We start from the raw sequence: 22,517 nt of genomic DNA, 5'->3' as shown, positions 1-22,517 counted from the left end.
TTTTATGATGTTTGTGTATCTATATTTTTCTTGACTGTACACCGCCTTGAGTCCTACGGGAGAAAGGCGGTATAGAAATATAATAAATAAATAAATAAATACTGTATATTTATTTATTTATTTATTTATTTTATTTATTCGCATTTCTATACCGCCCTTCTCCTTTCGGACTCAGGGCGGTGAACAGCCAGATAAAAAACATCTATACAAACATCACAATTAAAATAGAATTAAGATAATTTATAAATTTGGCTCGTAATTTAAAACTTGTCAATTAAAATAAATATTAAAATTTTAAAAATTTTAAAACTAACCCTAAAATCAGGACAGACCGGCTAGTTGAAAAAAATGAGTTTTTAGGGCCCGACGAAAAATCCGGAGGTCGGAGATCACTCGTATCTCTGGGGGTAGATTGTTCCATAGGGTAGGTGCCACCACAGAGAAGGCTCTCCTCCTGGGGGTCGTCAGCCGGCATTGTCTGGCCGACGGCACCCTGAGGAGGCCCTCTCTGTGGGAGCGAACCGGCCGGTGGGAGGCTATTGGTGGCAGAAGGCGGTCCCGTAAGTACCCTGGCCCTAAGCCATGGAGCGCTTTAAAGGTAATCACCAACACCTTGAAGCGCACCCGGAAGTCCACCGGAAGCCAATGCAGCTCGCGCAGGAGAGGAGTCACATGGGAGCGCCCCGTCGCTCCCATAATCCCCCGCGCAGCCGCATTCTGCACCAGTTGGAGCCTCCGGGTGCACCCCAAGGGGAGCCCCATGTAGAGAGCGTTACAATAGTCCAGACGAGAAGTGACGAGTGCTTGAGTGACCGTGCGTAGGGAGTCCCGGTCCAGAAAGGGACGCAACTGGCGTATCAGGCGAACCTGACAAAAAGCCCTCCTGGCCATGGCTGTCATATGCCCTTCTAAGGACAGCCGCGCATCCAGGAGGACACCCAAGTTGCGGGCCCTCTCTGTGGGGGCCAATGATTCGCCCCCAATAACCAGCGATGGCGTCAGCTGGCTATACCGGGACGCCGGCAGCCACAGCCACTCGGTCTTGGAAGGGTTGAGTCGAAGCCTGTTTCTCCCCATCCAGACCCGCACGGCCTCCAGGCACTGGGACATCACTTCCAAGGCATCATTGGGATGGTCTGGGGTGGAAATGTACAGCTGAGTGTCATCAGCGTACTGATGGAACTCCACCCCAAAACCACGGATGATCTCACCCAGCGGCTTCACATAAATGTTGAACAGGAGGGGCGAGAGGACCGACCCTTGCGGCACCCCACAAACAAGGCGCCTTGGGGTCGACCGCTGCCCCCCTGTCAACACAGATTGCGACCGGTCGGAGAGATAGGAGGAGAACCACCGCAAAACAGTGCCCCCCACTCCCAGTCCCTCCAGCCGGCGCAACATGATACCATGGTCGATGGTATCAAAAGCCGCTGAGAGGTCTAATAGGACCAGGATAGAGGAATAACCCCTATCCCGGGCCCTCCAGAGATCATCCACCAACGCGACCAATGCCGTTTCCGTGCTGTACCCAGGTCTGAAGCCGGACTGGAGCGGATCCAGATAGACAGCTTCATCCAGGTACTGGGGAAGCTGTCGCGCCACCACACTCTCAACAACCTTCGCAATAAAGCGAAGGTTGGAGACTGGACGATAGTTAGCCAAAATAGCCGGATCCAGGGATGGCTTCTTGAGGAGAGGCCTCACCACCGCCTCTTTCAAGGCGGCCGGCAGGACACCCTCGCTCAAAGAAGCGTTAATAATCCCCTGGAGCCAGCCTCGTGTAACCTCCCGGGAAGCCAGCACCAACCAGGAGGGACACGGGTCCAATAAACATGTGGTTGCGTTCAGCCGTCCCAAGATCCTGTCCATGTCCTCGGGAGCCACAGGATCGAACTCCTCCCAGATAACACTCTCAAGGCCTGCCTCAGTCATCTCGTCTGAACTAACCCAGTCGGCGGCCAAGTCTTCCCGAATCTGAGTTATTTTATCATCCAGATACTGTACAAAATCCTCAGCTCGGCCCTGCAAGGGGTCCTCCCGCGCTCCCAGATGGAGGAGGGAGCGGGTCACCCTAAACAGGGTGGCTGGGCGGTTATCTGATGACGCGATAAGAGCGGCAAAATAGCTAGATTTCGCCGCTTTTATCGCCACTAGGTAGGTCTTAATATGAGACCTTACCAGTGTCAAGTCAGACTCGGAACGACTGGCCCTCCAACTGCTCTCTAGGCGTCTTTTCCGGCGCTTCATCTCCCTCAGCTCCTCGGAAACCAAGGAGCTAAGTGAGTTCGGTGCCGGGTCAGAGGCCGCAAAGGCACGACCCGGTCCAAAGCCCCGGCAGCCGCCCTATCCCAGGCGGCCACCAGGTCATCAGCCGAGTCATGAGCTAGAGTCTCAGGAAATGGCCCAAGCTCCATCTGGAACCTATCAGGGTCCATCAGGCGCCTGGGGCGGAACCACCTGGTCGGTTCCGCCTCCCTGCGACGGGGTACGGCGGTCAGAAAGTCAAGTCGAAGGAGCGAGTGGTCAGACCATGACAAGGGTTCGATATCTACATCCCCTATATCAAGGCCACTCAACCACTGACCAGAGATAAAAACTAGGTCCAGAGTGTGTCCCCCCATATGAGTAGGGCCGTGAATTACTTGGGTCAGGTCCATGGCCGTCATGGAAGCCATGAACTCCCGAGCTACCTCAGATGTTTCACCGATGGATGGCATACACAACTTATATACACATATATACATACACAACTTATATTTTCCTATCACACAATATATACAGTGTACCACCAAGGGCAAATATATAAGCACATTTATATTATAAATTAAGTTTCCCAAATATGAGCTACTTCCAGAACTGGGGATTGCAATTGCTAGAATCCACATCAATAACCATGTTGCTGGGGATTTCTGGAAGCTGTCTACACCTCTGAAAAGATGTCCTGGTCTTTGGGATAGATCCTAAGCAAGTTATAGAAGAAAGCCCAGATTAATCTACCATGTTTCCTTGAAAATAAGCCCTCCCTGGATAATAAGCCCTCTCCCGAAAATAAACCCTCCCCCAAAAATAAGCCCTCCCTGAAAATATTTAACCGCATGCACAGCCGGTCTCCGCCATTTCCTCTGGTTAGGGTTAGGGAGACAGAACTGGAAATCAGGCAAGAGGATCCCTGTTTTGCTCCACACGCCCCAAAATAATAAGACCTCCCCGAAAATAAGGCTAAGTGCTTATTTCGGGGTTCAAAAAAAATATAAGACAAGGTCTTCTTTTCAGGGAAACATGCTATCCAACTAAAATTGATCTGAAAATATAACCGATAGTACAGGATGGAGAAAACCTATATAGGCAACTCCAATCCCACCCCTGAGGGAAATATATAAATAAATTAAATTTTAATGAAATTCCATCGCAGTTTAATCAAGGAACAGAAATCAGGGTGGAAACATTGAGGTGAACAAGGAATTTTTCAATATTATATCATAATATAATTTGCATTTGAGATTTTTGTTTACTTTTTTCTTATTGTGTATCTGCAAGCTACCTTAGGGGCCTGGATCTTACAGGATAAAAATATTTCATATACTGTTTTATGAATTAATCTTTGTGACATATACAAACATTTGGCTTGAGAACGCAGACTGAAGAGGCAATTAAGCTAACCGGACGTATTATCTCTATGGGATGAATAATTTGTTTCCCCATTTCACTTGGAGATGATTTGCCTAGTCCTTCATTTTGCACCAGTCTCAAAAGCATGCTACACCCCCAAAACACTCTCTAAAATATAGAGAAGACTTGCATCCACCTTTTCTTTGGACATCAATTATCTTACCTTTCAAAGAATAATTCTCTTTTAAAAAGGGAAAGCTGTCTCGATTATTCCCCAATCCATCAAGGACAATCACTTTAGCACTATGGCCGGCAACTTTCCAGCAATCAAGGTTGCAACTCAGCTCCCTGATTGGAAAGCCTCAGGGTGGATTTGATTTAAATCGAGTTGATTTAAATCACAATTTAAATCACGATTTAAATCACTAGTAAAAAGGCTTGATTTAAATCAACTTGATTTAAATCATAATTTTTAAAGAGCAACTGTCATCTCTGCTACTCCTTTGACCCATTGTTGACTCACCGATAGTCCCAGTGTTGCAGAATATACAGCCTCATGCTACATAACTAAGCTCCATTTCATGCTGAATAAACTAAATTATTTATGTATCTTAAATAGAAAACTATCTTACGATAGATTTTTACCCCAAAAGTTTTTTATTAAAATAAATTCGATAAAAATAAAAAAAAACTGATTTTTTTTGATTTTTTTAAAAAAACCATTGATTTTTATCCACCCTGGAAAGCCTATAGTTCCTATTTCCACCCTCCTCCTCCGCCCCCAAGTGCCCCAAAGGGGGAAAAAACCACAGTGATGAATTTCGATGGCAAAATGGCAGGGCTCTGGAGAGCTGGTTTCAGGCTGCTTTGGGAGGTGCACAAGGATTAAGACTAGAGTTGTGAGTGATCAGGCTTTGAGAGACCTCCTGCTCTCACCCCAACCCCAATTTTCAGGAAAATAATGAAAATCATGGGAGTGGTGTGAGTTTGATCTTAGGTAGAGGCAGATATTTCTCTCTCTGGGTACAATGAGATCATATCTGCTGAGCAAAATTCCATATTGGCCTGTAAACACTCAGCTCCATTCAGTTATCCAGCCTCCACCCCGTGTGGGATTATGGGGTCGTTAAAAGAAGACGATGAATGAAAATCATGGCATAGATAATCAGCCAGTTTTGCTGCTGAATCGTATTGATATTGGATCAGCATTTGGTCCATGAGTTATTCAAACTGATGCAGCTCATCAGCTGGAACTTAATACTTAAATCAGTTAAAATGCATTGCTTTCCTTAATTGGTGCCATCACCGTTGGTGACATAGATTCCATCTTGGAACGGTGCCTTTTGGGTAAGAGAGTTATTTTATGGAGCTCCTGTCTCTGAGAGGTCAACCAAACCACATAAATGGAAAAATTTCCACAGAGCATCAACAACTTTTTTTTGTTTGTTTCAGAAAGCTTATAGAACAGATTATTTAAAAGTGCATTGTGTTGGTTTTATTCATTATTTAAAAGCACGCTGGCTGCTATTATTAAACTGAATGCACTTTATTTCTGTTTCATCTGTGCAGCTGAGACCACAGAGTTGGCAATTTTCTTAGCACTGGGCAATTGTTCCAGCCTTGTTCACAGAAAAAGATATAAAATCGAAAACACCAACATAATGTTGTAAGCTTCTTGCCCTTGTTACAACACCAAAAGAGCTAAATGCTTGTTTTGTGTGGGGACATCTGATTGGGCATGGTAGCATACAGAATGTATGCCAGATGTAATGGGTACATTCTGACTCAGCTACAGACTTTTCTTACATGTCTGGTGACAGTGGTAACAATTATTTCAGAGGGCTACACTTCCCACAGTTCTTTGGGGAGAAAAAAAAAATCTTTAAACCGCTTGTTCTTAGATACTGCATCCTAGATATGCCCTGCCTTCTAATTTCATCATAGCAGACATACCACCCAATACAATATTTTAGCTCAACCTCTGATCCGTGGACCTCTGGGGGGGGGCTGTGATGTCATCACAGGGGGTCCACGAAGGCTTGAAAAAATGTTATGAGTTACATCTTAAGTCTTGGGGTCCGTGGCCATGGTCCGGGGTCACAAAAGGTATTTAAGGAGGGTCCACGGTGAAGAAAAGGTTAAAAACCACTGTTTTAGCTAATTAAACAGCTCGTGGTTTACTTGCATTACACAAAGCAAACGATGGGGTTGAAATAATTCCTAGAGCCTAAGAAGGATTTAGCTGGATTCCTCTCACATCTTCTTAGAGGCCAATCTCAAATACGGGTGTTAGCTACAGCTACACAGACCTCGGTTTTGTGCAGCAGGGAACTGCTAAGCAATGTTTGGTGGTAGCAGGAAAGCGGTCTCCATTTTGGCTCTGAATCAGCTGTGTTTTTGCCCACTGAGCTCTTTATAGCAGATGCTCCCAGGATGAATGCCTCATCCTTGGCTTTGGGTGTTCAGCAATGAAAAAGACAAATCCAAAAGGATAACAAGAAAATGAGATTAAAGAGGAGCTCAGAACTCAGGGCGTTCTATTGATCAATGCAAAATTGAATTTTAGAGATACGTTTTCTGTCTTGTTTCATCAAAAAGGGAAAAAAATGTGGGAGGCTCAGTTATATCAAAGCAGCCCTAAGATTGCTGGCCAACCATTTTGACCTTTGCTTGGTCCCTAGTGACATATAAAACTGAGTCAAATAATTGGATTGGAAGATTTTTGGAAATTAAAAATGTATTGATTCTTCTGTCACCTTGGCTCACTGTTAAATTTTAATCTGGTGGTGAATTTTTCAATGCGGGCCTCTCTTTCTTTCTGTTTGTTACACCCATTGCAATGCAGGGGTGACTCAGGGTATGATTTAAAAAGGTCAGTGTGACATACATAAAAAAAAACAAGATGGATTGCACCATTATGGCCAGCATTTTGACTTTATTTAACCATACCCTATGAACACCTCTGATGCTATGTACGTTGATCTCTATTAACACACAGGGAATACATGCATAACTTTTCATTAGATGCTTTTTGAAAGCATTTGAAAAGGAAGGCTTAGTTTTGACTTCTGCAGAACGGGAGAGAGAGTGCTCCTAAATTATGCACAGAGAATGTTCTGTTTCTAAAAAGCTGTTATTTCAAGGTGGCTTGAATCCAATCTTATACGGTCTACTTTTTATGAAATTGGAATTCTAGCATTTTACCAATGGATACCAAATTGGCAAGCATTCTTATGCATTAAAGAAGATTGCAATTTTTTGCTTATCTGGCTGGAAGTAATTCCCAAATAAAATCTTGCTGAGGCTATTCCAAGAAAAGAAGTAAAGATTGCACTGTACACAGAGGTGGGTTGCCTCTGGTTCGGACCGGTTCGCAAGAACCGGTAGTAAAACCAGTGGGAGGCTCCGCCCACTGACCCGGATGTCATGAAAGTTGATCTGCGCATGCACAAAAGAGCGCACGCGCGCAGGCACAATGCAAACCGGTAGTAAAGGTAAGTAGAACCCATCCCTGACTGTACAGTATCTGATTCCGAGTCTGTATTCTGGTTTGGGAATTAAAACACCTAGACAACAGGGAATTTTAGCAAAAGGGGAGGGCAGAACTGATGAAGTTTTGAGTTACACTCTTCCAGAATGATATGAGTGCTCTGCTGCCATCAGCCTAAAAGTTCATCAAATCCAGTATTCTGTTTCAAAACAGGGCAGTATTTTGGGAAACATTCAATTACAAGATGAAGACAAAATCATTGCTCTTTCTCTTACATCATAGATAAACTACTTTAGTACATGGAGATTCTACCTAACTCTAATGGATGCAGGTAGTTCTCAACTTGAGACCATTCATTTACCAATGGTTTAAAATTACGATGACCTTGGAAAAAAGTGATTTATAACCTGAGCTGGAAGTTACAACTGTTGCATCACTCCTGTAGTCACAACATGATCACAATTTGGGCACTTGGCAACCAACTCGCATTTACAATCATTGCAGAGTTTTGCGCTCATTTGATCATGATTTGTGACCTTCCCAAATGGCTTCCGACAAGCAAAGTCAATTGGGGAAGCCGGATTCATTTAATGACTGGGGTAAAAAATGGTTGTAAAAATTGGGTGTGGTCATGTGATGACTTTCTTTATGACTGCAAAGACTTACGATGGGAATTTTGGTTCCAATTACGTGCTGGCTGTATTGGAAGCTATATTAACACCAGATGCTTCCACGCTGCCAACTTCTTGCGCTTGGGAAAGTAGGAGGAGGGATTCAGTAGAGTGATTGTAGTTAGACATAATAGCATTCTTCCCTTCAGTCAAGGTCATGGTGTTCCTGCATCTGGAGGAGGAGTGGTTGCAGTGATGGCTCAGGTTGGAATGGATGGTGATTGGGCCATGTGATGGACTGATGGGTGTAGGGACTGGACTTGGGGTTTTGATTTACTGAAGGAAAACCCGGAACTCTCAGATTCAGGTTTTCCCAGATGTGCCAGTATACTTACTCTAATAAATGGAACTTTGAGAAAATGCTTGTCTCAGAGTTTTTAATTGGAGTTGGGTTTTTCTGGAACACTGACATTATGGTTGTAAGTCAAGGACTACCTATACTAAGTCCCAAAGACATCACCTACCAATGCATACTTTGCAAGAATATTAGCATATAAAAGGATGAACCATCAGTGGGTTGCAGTTACTCAGGGATTCATTCCTTGACTACATATCTCATCATTTTTCACCAATACTCAGACAAAGGCATATAGACATACAGTCACTATTTATTACTGCTGTTTCTAAAAACCAAGTGGGAAGAATTCATTTGAATCAGCTCATGAGGAACTCATTGCATTTCCAAATTTAGTGCTTCCACTACTCATATCTTTCCTCCCTCTCTCTTAAGAAAATATGACTCTTGACCTCTCTCTCTACAGTATCTCTGAAGAAATGCTGGAAACCAGGTGCAGCCTTGTTCTGCTTTGCATCCAAATCTTTAAAAGTTAATAGAAAGAAAGACAAGGGGAAAGCTAAGTCTGGCTCAAAAAAGACAAGGAAAGAAAATATAAGTAAAGAAAGAATAGCCAATGGGTTTGGAGACAAAGAGAATGGATATGAAGGGAGAGTCGGGAAGAATTAGAAGCTTCATCACCAAGTAAGGCCTGGGAAAAATTTCTGCTCCATCTGATTCAGTGACTTGGTTCACACAATGTATTAATTCATAATTACATTTGTTTTGATTTTAGCATGTTCTATGAACATGACTACTCAGGTTTGTAAACCATAGCTTGTGATGAAGTTTGGCTACCTCATCATCATCATTTTCTTTTAACGACCCCATAATCCCTTGTGGGATAGAGTCTGGGCAACTGAATGGAGCTGAGTGTTAACTGGCCAGATGCCCTTCCTATCACCAGCTTTGTTCAGCAGATATAATCCCATTGTACCCAGAGAGAGAAATATCTGCCTCTACCCAGGATCGAACTCACAGCCTCCTGATTGTGAGATGAGAGCTCCACCTATATCTAGGCCACCGCACCACTCATGAAACTTGGCTAACTGATATAACCAAAAAGCTAATTTAATAAACCAAGACTTTGTCCCAATGTGAGATCTCACCTTGCATTAGGTAACTTCACATGGTCCTGTTTAAATCACTCTTTCTTTATAAGGATAGGAATTGTATTAGAATCACTATTTTTAGAATAGCCTTTGCTCAACGGCGCTGCACATGCTGAGGTGCAAAAAAAAAAAAAAATCTGAATTCATTCTCCAAATGGAGCTGGTTAAGATTCTTTTTGGACTGAAAATCAACAGAACTTTTGTTGCCAATTAGTAAATACTAAATTACATGGGTCGTGGTTGGATTCAATGAGAGAGATTGGGCTAAATCATGTTATGCTTAACTTGGTTGTAGAAAAAGCAACAGTCAATTGGGTTCATCCTGAACAAATCATATAATGGCTTAATGTAATATGTGAATCCAGTCACAATGTCCTATGTTGGAAAACTACCTTTTTATAGGCTGTGATTACAGATAATCCTCAATTTACAACCACAATTGGGACTGGAAATTCTGTTGCTAAGCAAAGCTGTCATTCAGTGAGTTATTTTGCCACGATTATTAAACAAAATCTCCATGGCTGTTAAGTGTTAACTATTAAGCAAATCCGCTTCCCCCATTAACTTAGCTTGTTGAAAGCCAGCTGGGAAGGTCACAAATGCAGCCACTTGATGCCAGGAAGCTGCAACCATTGTAAATACATGCTGGTTGCCAAGCGCTCAAACTTTGATCACATGACCTGGAGGATGCTACAACAGTGTTAGGATGCAAGTCACTTTTTTCATTCCAACTTGGAATGGTTTCTAAATCAATGGTTATGCACACACATGCATGGGTTGATCTGTGAGGGGAGAGAATCAGATGTTGATATGACCATGAAATCAAAACCTTACAATTTTTTTACATGCATCATGACTGCCATCTTGATTTTCTCTCCCACTACCCAAAGATGACTTTAGTTAACCAAAAAATAATAATAATAAATCCTTTGCTCTTTGACATCAGCACACGTGCTCGAGACGCATGAAAAAGTTGGAGGGTAAAAACGAAAGACAGCGCAAAAGAAAAGATTGGTTCAATTTTACCTGCCTTGCCACGTACCTGCTCCAGAACTTCCAAGCACTAAGAAAACCAGAATGCCTAAAATGTGAAGAACTTTTGGTGCAGAATCAGACAAGCCATTGAAATGCAGATGCTGTCTGTCCATGCTGCATTGTTTTCAACAGAATAGGCATCTCCTTTTACAGAATCCAAGACTAATGCAAAGGAATGCAGCTATCTAATTTCTAGGCTTATGTCCCCAATTCTGGCCACCAAGAGATACCTTCAACAATGTACATTTGCCTCTGGTTGTATTCATCAATATATTTCACAAGGCCAAGTCGAGATTTATCATATGCATTCCTACAATATGCTAAACTGAGATAGTGCTAAATTGGTTAATTTTGTGTGTGTGTGTGGTTTAGTATGTTATGCAAGGGCTTTAGCAGGTGACAGGACCTAGCAAACCTTAGTTGATTTAGAAAGCTAAGCAAGGTTGGCTCTGGTTAATATTTGAATGGGGAATCATCTTGAACACAAAGGCCTTTGCAGCATTTGAAGACAACTTTACTATTTTGGATCAAGCCATTTTTTTTGGTTTCGTTTATGATAGGGTATCTTGTAGAAACCCAGCAAATCACTAATTGATGTAAATATGCTGCATGAACATATAAGATCCTCCTTATGTAGTGATTAGCAAGCAAGATGGGTGGGAATCCTGAAAACAGCATATAGGCCAATGCAGATATGCAACTCGTGGTTCTCCAACATGGAAGAATATCAGCACCTTTTGAATTTGCTTGGGTATCTGGTACCAGCTCTATCTCAGAAGGTTTTCAGATGTCATTTCTACTTTAAACAAAATGTCAAATTGACAACAATGGTTCTAATTCACATGACAGTTGCAGGGTCATCTTTGAAAACTGATTAGTCTGAATCTGGCTCCAGTTTTCAGGCCTATCTACTGAATAAGGGATCTTCTAGGAGCTCTCATAAAGCATAAAAACACAAGAAGAGCCCTAGATCAGGCCAGCAGCTCATCTATTGTAATATTCTGTGCCATGAAATGCTCACAGCATAGACAAGGAAAGTGATAGCATGCCTTACATAAGGATAGCTATCTGTGATTCAGGAAGTAGTAAACAGTCATCAATTCTAGTTGCTAATAATTCCCAAAATGAATTGGCTTACATAATATTAGCTCATCAGTTGAGCTTTCAGAAACTGGAAGAAGATCATGGCATCATGTCTGAGTAACATTTTCTAAATGGGTTTCCTAATCTATAGGAATACCTGTCTACAGCTAACATCCCCTCACTTAATTTCCTTCCTTCCTTAAGATCTAGGCCAAGAGCCTTACTGGATAAGATCAAGATCTGAAAGCAGGACAAGAAGCAATGGATGGAAACTACTCAAGGAAAGAACCAACCTAGAACTAAGGCGAAAATTTCTGGCAATGGGAACAATTAACCAGTGGAACTGCTTGCCTCCAGAAGTTGTGGGTGCTCCAGCACTGGAGGTTTTTAAGAAGAAACTGGACAACCACTTCTGAAATGGTATAGGGTCTCCTACTTGAACAGGGGGTTGGACTAGAAGACCTCCAAGGTCCCTTCCAACTCGGTTATTTTGTTTTAGATGGACTCTCCACCTCTTCCATCTCACTTTCATACATATGCCTCAGAGGGGAAAATGTTATGCAAGAAATGAAAGTGATAACTCCTATATTCATGATCAGCACCCAATGTTTTGAGGGAAACTGCCCTAATGCAGGAATATACTTGATTCATGTTGTGTATTAACCCGGCTAATTTGAATCAAATGTCTTCTATCCAACATCATATCCAATACCGGATAGCCAATTACCCCTGTGCAAAATGTTTTTGCTGGCTGTTTCCAAACATGGAAGCTCCATTTCACCAGTGCAATTAACTCTTCTCTCCATTTCATAAAAGTCCAAACCAGTTTTAAGGCTGTCTAAGCAAATTATCATCATCGTAGCTTATGGCAACGTAAAAGGGAAGCAGAGCAGGCCAATGTCAAGCTATTCAATCTTTTCAATATCAATCACTGGTTTGCCAGGACATCCAAGCGCGATGCTATCCAGCAAGGATCCTTTGGCCCGGCCTTATCTGTCCATGCAATGCCTTGCACGGTGTGCTCAAGTTGCAAATGCTTTCATGTTGAATAAAATGCTCCCCAGTTATTGAATATTTAAAGCGATCTGTCTGGCTACACACACACACATACATACCACACACATACACCAGCTTTTTGCTCTTGCTAATGGGCAACTGTAACCATGGGCAGTAGAACATTTAGGAAGATTTGTTAAGCTAGCGGGAATAGCTGAGTGCAGCCTGGCCAAGTTGCTCTCCTTCGGATGAAAAAAAAAACACCATAGTGATAATGCACCCTTCCCCCCACTGTCTTGATCTGAAGAAGCAGCCCCTAATGCTGCATTGCATACAAGAGGCTGAGCCTCAGGAAAGCTGATAAATGTGTTCGCCACAAGACATTAATCATGTCCGATACCAAATTGTATTTTCACAATTGTACTACCATAGGCTTTTTTCTCTCCCCCCACCAGCTACAATGTAGTAGATCCCTTTGACAAGAGATCCCAGATGGCAACCTTCTTTCCCTTCCCCACATTCTCAATCAGATTTGGAATTAAATTGCTCAATGGGGGGGGGAGGGGGGCACTTCAAAGGAGAAGTTCCCAAAGTGCTGATCCCCAAAACTACATGGGGCATTTGGGGAGGGGTTCAAAGGAAGGAAAAGAACCTCTCTAGTCAAGTATTATAAAGCTGATCTTGCTGACAGATTTGCATCCTGAAGATCCTTTGGAAAAGCTTTGGGGGGGGGGAGGAAAGAGTTGTTTTGCCTGGAGGGAAAGAGCTGTTATTACGAAATGCCCCCTCTTTTTCTCCTCCCCTCCCCACCTCTCCCAGCCCAATCCATCTCTTGCAAGAAAGGCCCAGCTGAATGAGGAACAGCACTTGAGCCGGAACTGGCTCCCTTTGCAACCTGCGATGCTGCCTCCTTCCCTTCCCTTCCCATCCCCTCCGTTCTCTCTCTTCCCGAGCCTCCTGTTTACCATCTGCATCACTGAAACCTCCTCTGACGAGGCCCACGAATGAATGCCCATCTCCCGTTTCATTCCAGTGCCATCTATTTTATTTTATTTATTTATTAATTTAAAAAAAAAACAATACCTTTCCCTTTGGAAAAAAAGAAAAGAAAATAATCAGCGACATTCCTTCCACCGCCATAGATCCTTCGATCGAACGACGCTTCCCCCACCCCGGCTCCCTATATAAACCCAGCTTCCCTCCCCCCTTTATTTTCTGCACCCCTCAACCCCACCTGTCATACATGTGTCAAATGAAGGTTAACTACCTGCCCCCCCACCCCACTCTTTCTCCCAAGCCGTCGCGCCACCCTGTTTCAAAGCAATGCCAACCGAATGAAAAAGAGGCAATCCAGAGGAAAGGGGTCATCTATCTAGGTTAGAAAAAGATTTATAGGTAAAAAAATAAAAGACGAGAGGGGTGGGGGGGGGAATTGCACCGGGAGCGCACTCACCCCGTGAACGCGCTTCTGATCTCCTAGCTAAATGCAGCAGCGGCGGCGGCGGCGGCGGCAGTGGCGCGAGGCAACAGCACCTGCCTGCAGATCCCTGGCCAACGTCACCAGCGCTCCGAAGGGGGCGGGGATATGCAGATGAGGGGGGGGGGTGTAACGTGACTTCGCAAAGGGCCCTCCCCTTTTCCCCTCCGGTTTTCCTGCGGGCGGGCCCGAGGAGTTGTCGTCTCGGGGATTGGCGACACGTCGGTGATTGATTAGGCTGTGTAATGTTTTACCTCACGGAGGGATTTGACTTCTGAGTAAGGGTTGCTAAAGCCTTTGAGATTTCCTTTTTTTTTTAAATTTGATTTATATGCTGCCCTTCTCCGGAGACTCAGGGCGGCTTACAATGCGTTAAGCAATAGCCTTCATACTTTGGTATATTTATACAAAGTCAGCTTATTGCCCCCACAAACTGGGTCCTCAATTTACCTACCTTAGAAAGGATGGAAGGCTGAGTCAACCTTGAGCCTGGCGAGATTCGAACTTACAGTTCTCTCTCTCTCTCTCTCTCACACACACACACACATGCACACATACACACACACCGAAATATATCCCGCCTTCATTTTGCCTCTCTTTCTCTTTAGGAGGCGCTACCTGGTGATCTTGAGGTGGAATTTATTTCCTTAGTTCGTTTAGTGACCGTTCAAAGTTAACAGCGGCGCTAAAAAGCGTGGCTGATGACCATTTTCTCACAGTTTACAACCCCCCCCCCACGATCGTGTGATCAAAAATACAGATGCTTCGCAACTGGTTCATACTTATGACCGTTGCTGTGTGTGGTCCCAAGGTCATGTGATCACCCTTTGCGACCGTCTGACAAGGAAAGTCAAAGGGGAAGCCGGATTCGCTTAACAACCAGGTTAGTAACTTATCGACTGCAGTGATTCACTTAACAGCTGTGGCAAGAAAGGTCGTAAAACGAAGTAAAACTCAATAAGTGTCTCACTTAAGAACAGAAATTTTGGGGCTCAATTGTGGTCGTAAGTTGAGGACTACCTGTGCTTTACTTATTTATATTTTCCCTTGCGTGAAAGCAAAATATTAACACTATTTATTATCTGCCCTCAATAAAATATATTGTGTGCAATAAGTACATAATTCCTGGGAATACACAAATAAAACATGAGGAAGCTCCTGATATTATTACCTCATGTCTTCATCTCGAAAACATGACCAAGATCCCCAAAACACACAAAAATTCTAGTGAGCAACTGGTTCCATGAAGCAAGACATGAATATTCGCTGTCCTATTTGCTGCCATAGCTTGTTTTGTAACTTTTGAACATATTCATAATTGTGAATTTTCTGGAACAAAAAACAGCAACTTGTTATTAATATGTGCAGAAAGTCCTTACAACCATTCGCTTAGTGACCATTTGAAGTTACAATGGCACTGAAATAAAGTGACTTATGACCATTCTTCTCTTTTATGACTGTTGCAGCATCCCTATGGTCACATGATCAAAATTTGGATGCTTGGTAGCTGGTTCATATTTATGATGGTTGCAGTATCCCAGGGTCATGTGATCAACTTTTGCGACCATCTGACAAGGAGAAACCAGATTCACTTAACAACCAAGTTACAAACTTAAGAATTGCAATGATTCACTTAACGTGGCAAGAAAAGTTGTAAATGTCGGAATGGTCAAAAAATTGGCAACTCCAAATCTCAACCAACAAATGCTCTGTTTTACACATTGGCAAAATGAATCAGAACACAAAATGCAAGCTGAGTGGACATGATCTTGTAGATGACCCTCACTCTGTCAAGGATCTTGGAGGACTCATATCAAATGATCTAAGTGCCAAAGCCCATTGTAACAACATCACCAAAAAGGCATCAAGGGTTGTAAACCTAATCTCGCGTAACTTTTTCTCCGGTAATATTACACTACTAACCAGAGCATACAAAACATTTGCTAGACCAATTATCAAATACAACTCATCTATCTGGAACCCACACTGCATATCAGACATAAATACAATCGAGAGAGTCCAGAAATATTTCACAAGAAGAGTCCTCACTCCTCTGCTTGCAATAAAATACCTTATGCCACCAGACTTGAAATTTTGGGCTTAGAAAATTTAGAACTACGACGCCTTCAGTATGACCTAAGCATAGCTCATAAAATCATCTGCTACAATGTCCTACCTGTCAATGACTACTTCAGCTTCAACCACAAAAGTACACAAGCAGACAGATACAAACTTAAAGTGAACCGCTCCAAACTCGATTGCAGAAAATATGACTTCAGTAACAGAGTGGTCAATGCCTGAAATGAACTACCTGACTCTGATTTTATCCCAAAACCCCCAAAATTTTAACCTTAGCCTGGCTACTATTGACCTCATTCCATTCGTAAGAGGTCTGTAAGGGGCGTGCATAAGAGCACCAGCATGCCTACCATCCCTGTCCTAATGTTCCCTTTAATTGTATTCATTTTATGTATTCAATTCATGCTTATACTTATATATATTATCTAATAAGTACTCGACAAGTAAATAAATAAATAAAATGGAGCAAAACTCATTTAACAAATGTCTCACATAGCAACAGAAATTTTGGGCTTAGTTGTGGTTATAAGTTGAAGACTTCCTGTATTAATTTTATGTAATATAATTATTATAGATTATTCAGTATCTTTGCATATAAAGTGTTATTACAACTCAGATTTTTAAGGTGAAAGATAAAAGCAAGCTTGCATATATCTGCTTATTACAATGTTTGCAAAAGATGAAACCATATTCAGTAATAGAATAACAAAATAACTTTAGTGTATAAATTTCATAGCTGTAAAATACAAGGTTGGGATTTACCTCAAGATGACTGTTTGCAGGGAAGGGCTGGGGATCATAAAAATGTAGGAGTTAGCCATTTCTCTTTTTTATTTATTTTACCCCTTGGAAAGTATGCTGTTTAATCTGAAGGGAAAACATTTTAGACTGCTTTCTGATATTAGGTTATATATTTGCTATATTGGAAGGCTGAATATATGTCAGCATTTTCTATTAAAGGACTACAGTCAATAATAGCCCAGATTCCAGAATATAATACCATTTTAAAATTTACTAGACATACACTATGTGGCCTTTAAGACAGGATAAACTGTCCTTTTGAAAATCAGTGCTGATAACACTTCAGTCATACACAATGATTCTTCACTGGATATCCGTGATAAAATTATTGAGATTTAAAGCTATTACAAGACTGCATTACATTATCCAGATTGCAGTAGCCAGTAGATACTAAGTAGCAAGGAGTTTCCTGTATCTCTTTATTGTTATCTCCTGATCACCCAAATTTTTATACTCCAGAACTGGCACCTCTGTTGTGGCATTTTCACATGTTTTATAGAGGGTCAAGAAAACCCCTCTAATGTAATCCTCTTGGTTTTCCCAGTGTCATTTCCATCTTTTTCTAAGTACTAAAATGATAATGAAATTACACTTAAATGAGTATTATATCACAATACCTCTATAACATTATCGGGTATTTTTCATTTATTGTCATTTTACCAATGTATGTGCGTGTTCTTTCAAATTTTAAAAGGACACACCCACAAATTTCAAGTTTTGATTCCTGGTAATTGCCTGGGCATGTCCCTGCAATTTTCTTGGCAAGATTTCAGAAATGGTTTGCCATTGCCTCCTTCCTAGGGCTGAGATAGGTCATCTCACTGGTTTTGTTCCCAGGGCAGGACTTGGACTCATAGTCCCCTGGTTTTTAACCTGATGCCTTAACCACTACATCAATCTACACTAAAAAAATTTAGCAATAGGGCCAGGATTATAGTGGCAATAAAAGTGCTTGAGTTATTATTATTGGAGGTTCAATATGAAATGAGGAGTCAGTTAAGTTTTAGGATTAGGAGAGATTTATCTAGTCTGAACTTTTATATAAACTTACACCTGTTGAATGTATACAAATTATATGGGTTTTTTTTGTCTGAATTGGTGATGTAATTCATTAATTCACTCAAAAATATGCATAAAATGTATATATTACAAAAAGTGAACACTAAAACACGTTAATGAAAAAAGTATAGACAGATGTATTTTATTTACTAAATTATTTACTAACATGCTTACAGTAACAAATGTGTATAAAATGCATATAGTATGAGAAAAGTATTTGAAAATGCTAGCAGGTTTTTCTGTGAAAATGGGCCAAGACAATCATGGTCAGGAAAGTGAGAAAAAGCAAACCAATATAAATAGCACTTAGACACATATACCACTCCATAGTGCTTTACAGCACTCCATGGACAGTTTACAATGTCAGCATATTGCCCCCAACAATCTGGGTCCCCATTTTACTGACTTTGGAAGGATGGAGGGCTGAGTCAACCTTGAACCCTGTCAGGATCGAACTCTAGACTGGGCAGAGTTAACCTACAATACTAATCGCTGCACCCCAAGGCTCCTAACAAAACCCAGCCCAACCCATCCATGTTGTATGGTATCTGTAGTGCTTCTTCAGTAAAATATTGTAACTGACAATCTTTCCATTAAGTAACTTACGAAAAATGTTTTAAGCATCTAGATACAGAAGACTAGGATCAAAATTTCCCTTCTATCATGTTTATGTTTTGTTATGAGGAATATCATTAGAAAACTTTGAAGTGTTATCTTGCTAGGACTTTCATTACTCTGCAAAATTCTGTAATTATGTCCTGAGCTTTAATAGGTTTAGCTCATCTGCCTCATAAATCGCCATCTATAAGAAAACCAAATTATTCCTAATCACAGTGGGATGGTTAGATCATAGCGAGAGATACATGCAGTATCTCCTAAGAGTATAGAATGTCAACTGCAGTTGACTACAAGTTTACTTGTAAACTTATTTATAATAGAAGACTTTGGAGTGATATATGTGAATGCATGCCCAAAGACTGTGTGTGACCATTAGATGGCAACATAACACCATTTTAAAACTTCTGAATGTTGCTAAAGTGAATTTTTTTGAGACTGATAACACTTTTAAAAAAAGAAAGAGTGGGAACACCTCAAACATACTTGTATAGTTCCCAAGTTAGTTATGGGGCACACAGATTGCAGTGTTGGCAAAATATAGGAATCCTATATTTAATAAGGAAGAGATCCACCTTGTTATATGCTGAAAGACCCTCTGGAAGCTCAAATGCATTCCAAAATTGAATAATCACTATTCACTGATCCACTGCTATGACTCTGTTCTTTTACATTATTTCCGTTTCTTTCACCTACATATGATCTGCTTAAGGAAAAAATATGGCAGAAAATGTTTTGTAGAGTTTTGAGTGCATCTGTAGGTCTTAATAAAGGCAAATGTATCATCCCCATCTAACCTCATGGTGTGTTTGTGTACTGTGGGCTTTGCTAAATCTTATTTACAATATCTTCCAAAATCCAATATCAAAATTTTGATTTGAGTCTTGCTTGGCCATTTGATTATACAGTACTCCTTTATAATTCCACCATGTAATCTGTGAAGGAAACAAATAGGACCTGGAGGGAAATGTAGTTGGTGGATCACTGTCATAATAAGCCCTCAAGAAGGCAAGAGTATTTTGTGAAACTAGGCAGATGTGCATGTACGATGTGCGTGTATAAATCAAGAGCACCGAGGGACATACAAGAGACAGGCAAGCACAGATGAGAGATAAGCTTTATGCTTTGGGATTAAATATTTACATTATTTGGGAGTTAGGCTTGTCAGTGATGGATTTGCTAGGAGGAAAAAAGGACCTGGCTTGTGGGAAATAAACAATCATTATTGTTTTTCCAGAGCTTCACTCATTTTTGCATCAGTAACTGTGAAAGTTTACATGCTATAACACTCAATCCCCTACCCTTTCAAAATAATTCCTTATGATGTTAGAAAATGTTGTTTGCAAAGAAGAGAGTATTATGTCCTTTGCAGTTCTAAATGATCCTAATTTTCCTGAATCAGTTGGGCTAAGTCCTGACAGTTCTTATCATATCTTTTTGCTTTTTTTGCCTAAACTCTGATCAAGCATCACTATATAATCTCTCTCTCCCTCCCTCCCCCTCCCTGTCTCCTCTAATTTCTTTGCTCAGATTTACCTTTCTTGGATTAACTCCATTCACGTCTCCATCCACAATTTCCACATTCTAAACTCCTGTGGCAGTATCTCTCCTCTCCTGTAGTTATCATTCCTACTAACAAATGCTCCGTTACTGTGATTTCTTTAGAACTGAATTTTTTTTTCAAGCTCTGGAGATTTATAGTACAATTTTAAAAGCCAATCATTTCATTTTAACACTTAAATACAATGTAAAGAAAAGGTGTTGCCAGAAAACACTTAATGTTGTAAGGAAAACCAGACAATCAGATAAAAATGTCAATATGTTCTCTGTGGTTACGACAATACTTATTTCACAAAGAAACAGTAACTCAATCTGTAGGGCCAGGCCCAAGTGGCAGCTCAGCAAACTCAAAGTGCATTGTGAAATACATGTGTATACAAACAAACATTCAACATATACATATATACATTTGCACACATATAATGCAGCATTTTTGAGTGCAAATCACAGTTAAACCAATTGCTATCAATAAAATTTGCCTGAACCAACCATTGGTGAGGTTATTACACATCAAAATATCATTAAGCATAAAGCTACAAAAGTTTTTTTTTTAAAAAAAGAACAAAAAATACTTGCTGAAAATAAATTAAAAGTGGTAGCCTTCCCAGTAGTAATGCATAACCGGCCTTTCATAAGAGGTACAGTATATAGAAAAAAATTATGAGACACAATATCATTTTGGTGCATAGAATCATCCTCGTTTGCACCCTCCCTGGATTTCTAATACATAAATATAGTAGATGGAGGTACCACCCTAGCTTTATAATCATTTAGCAGTTTAAGCTCCTTAAATCATAATCTGGCCTCACCAAAATTTTACAAATGAACCTTTAAATCTCATTTGTCTATTCATAAGTTTTATCTGCTACTTGCATTGGCTAATGATTCCCCAGTTTCAACCAACCCTGTCTCTTTTTGAAACTCCATAGAACTGCATTATTTACCCAAAACAGTACTGTAAAAACACAAAATGAATCTATCTCTTCAAATCAGCAGATTAAGCCTTCTAGGGGAAAAATCAATGGATAGAGTGCTATCTAGTTGTGTTCTCTGGAATAGGACAGACCCTTTAATGCATACAGAGAATAAGAGGGACAGAGTGGCTCTCTAACTTGATTTGAACAACTTCAGTGTGGTAACAATCTTTTTTTGTGAACTGCAAAATACATGGAGTGAAGATCCAGGTAACCCAGAAAAACCAAAATAATAGATTTCTTTGAATACTGAAAATAGGGGGGAAATGTGTAAATCCACATTTTTTTCACAATTCGACATAAATTGCTTCTCCCCTAATGTCAGAAAACCAGCTTATTAAAAAAAAAAACAATGATTCTATGTTTGTATTTAGAAAAAAAAGTTAAAATGCCCTTTAAAAATAATAGGTTTTTTTCTTCAACGAAATGTTAATGATCAAAAGATTCAAAATAAATAGTGTACATATCACACAAAATTTTTATGAGTAGTCTAATATGAACACATCACTTGGGATAGCTTCTCCCATTTCTTTTAGGAGAAAGGGGCAAAGAAGCCACACACACCCAAAGCTGTAACAAAGTGGGACATTGATTTCACAGGAAAAAGTCAAATGATTAAAATGTCAGAAGAGACAAATTATCAAATTGAAGTCCCCCCCACCATTAATTTGAAAATTAGCAAGACTTCCAATTACCCTTGTATAGCAAGCAGTTCTGCCAGTTACTATAGTAGTCTTATATTAGAAATTGCTGGGAAGATTAATTAAATATTTTTAAAAATACTGACTACCTATTTCTGCATCAAAATACTTTCCTCTTTTTTTTAAAGAACACATGAATTATTTACTCTTTACAGCTGCTATGGAGAAATACATGTCACAAAATAAAAAATAATTTAAAACAATAGGGTTTCCCCCTTACTGGAAAAGTAAAACAAAATCTGTAGTCCCTTCTCTATAGGGCTTCTGAATATTGGAGAAATTGGGTTATCACTTTCTATAAATCTTTTCATGTGGGAGAAAAGGTATCTAAAAGATTAATATAAAGGAGGTGATTTTCAATGCAGCTACCAGATTGAGGCAACATGCAGTCTGAAGGAAGGCCTTCTTGTTTTGAGTATCAGAAATTTGATGCCAAATGCATCCAGCAGGATGAATTTTGTATCTCTTGATAGCATCCTATCACACTAGATAGAACTATTTAAAATTTACAGAGACTGCCTCCTACTTGAATATTTTATGTGAAACTTCCCAGGATGCTGGTTTTGTTACACTTGAGACATACATAATATTTATCTGCACAATTCCCTTTTTTCTGCAATAGCATGTCATTTTAAGATTCCCTTTTTGCTGGGTCAAATCATTGGTCCATCAAGCCCACTATATTATCCTGATTTTCAGCAGGATCATACAGAACCTTTCCTCAAATAAAATTTGCATACTTGGAAAGTGTAGGACTACAAAAAGTCTGACCATTTGTCTAACCAACCCAGTACTGTCTGCTCTAACTTGAAAATGTTATCCAGGATCACAGTCAGAACCCCCCCCCCCCAGCCTAGAACCTCTAAAAAAGAAGACTAAAGATGTCAGAGACTGAACCTGTGTCCATCTTCAGGCAAAACA

General features: G+C 40.6%; 1 protein-coding gene across 1 annotated transcript in view; it reads right to left on the bottom strand.

The window, feature by feature from the left end:
- Window positions 1-13,917, bottom strand: part of RAB3A (RAB3A, member RAS oncogene family) — a 29,896-nt gene extending 15,979 nt beyond the window's left edge. The window contains exon 1 of the mRNA XM_034437622.3: window positions 13,784-13,917. The gene's annotated coding sequence lies outside the window, so the exon portion shown is untranslated. The remainder of the gene's footprint in view (window positions 1-13,783) is intronic.
- Window positions 13,918-22,517: the final 8,600 nt, after the last annotated feature.

This window comes from Pantherophis guttatus, chromosome 1, assembly GCF_059756535.1.
Source record: "Pantherophis guttatus breed Tessera chromosome 1, ASM5975653v1, whole genome shotgun sequence".
NCBI lineage: Eukaryota > Metazoa > Chordata > Lepidosauria > Squamata > Colubridae > Pantherophis > Pantherophis guttatus.
This window is presented reverse-complemented; position numbering and strand designations above follow the sequence as displayed.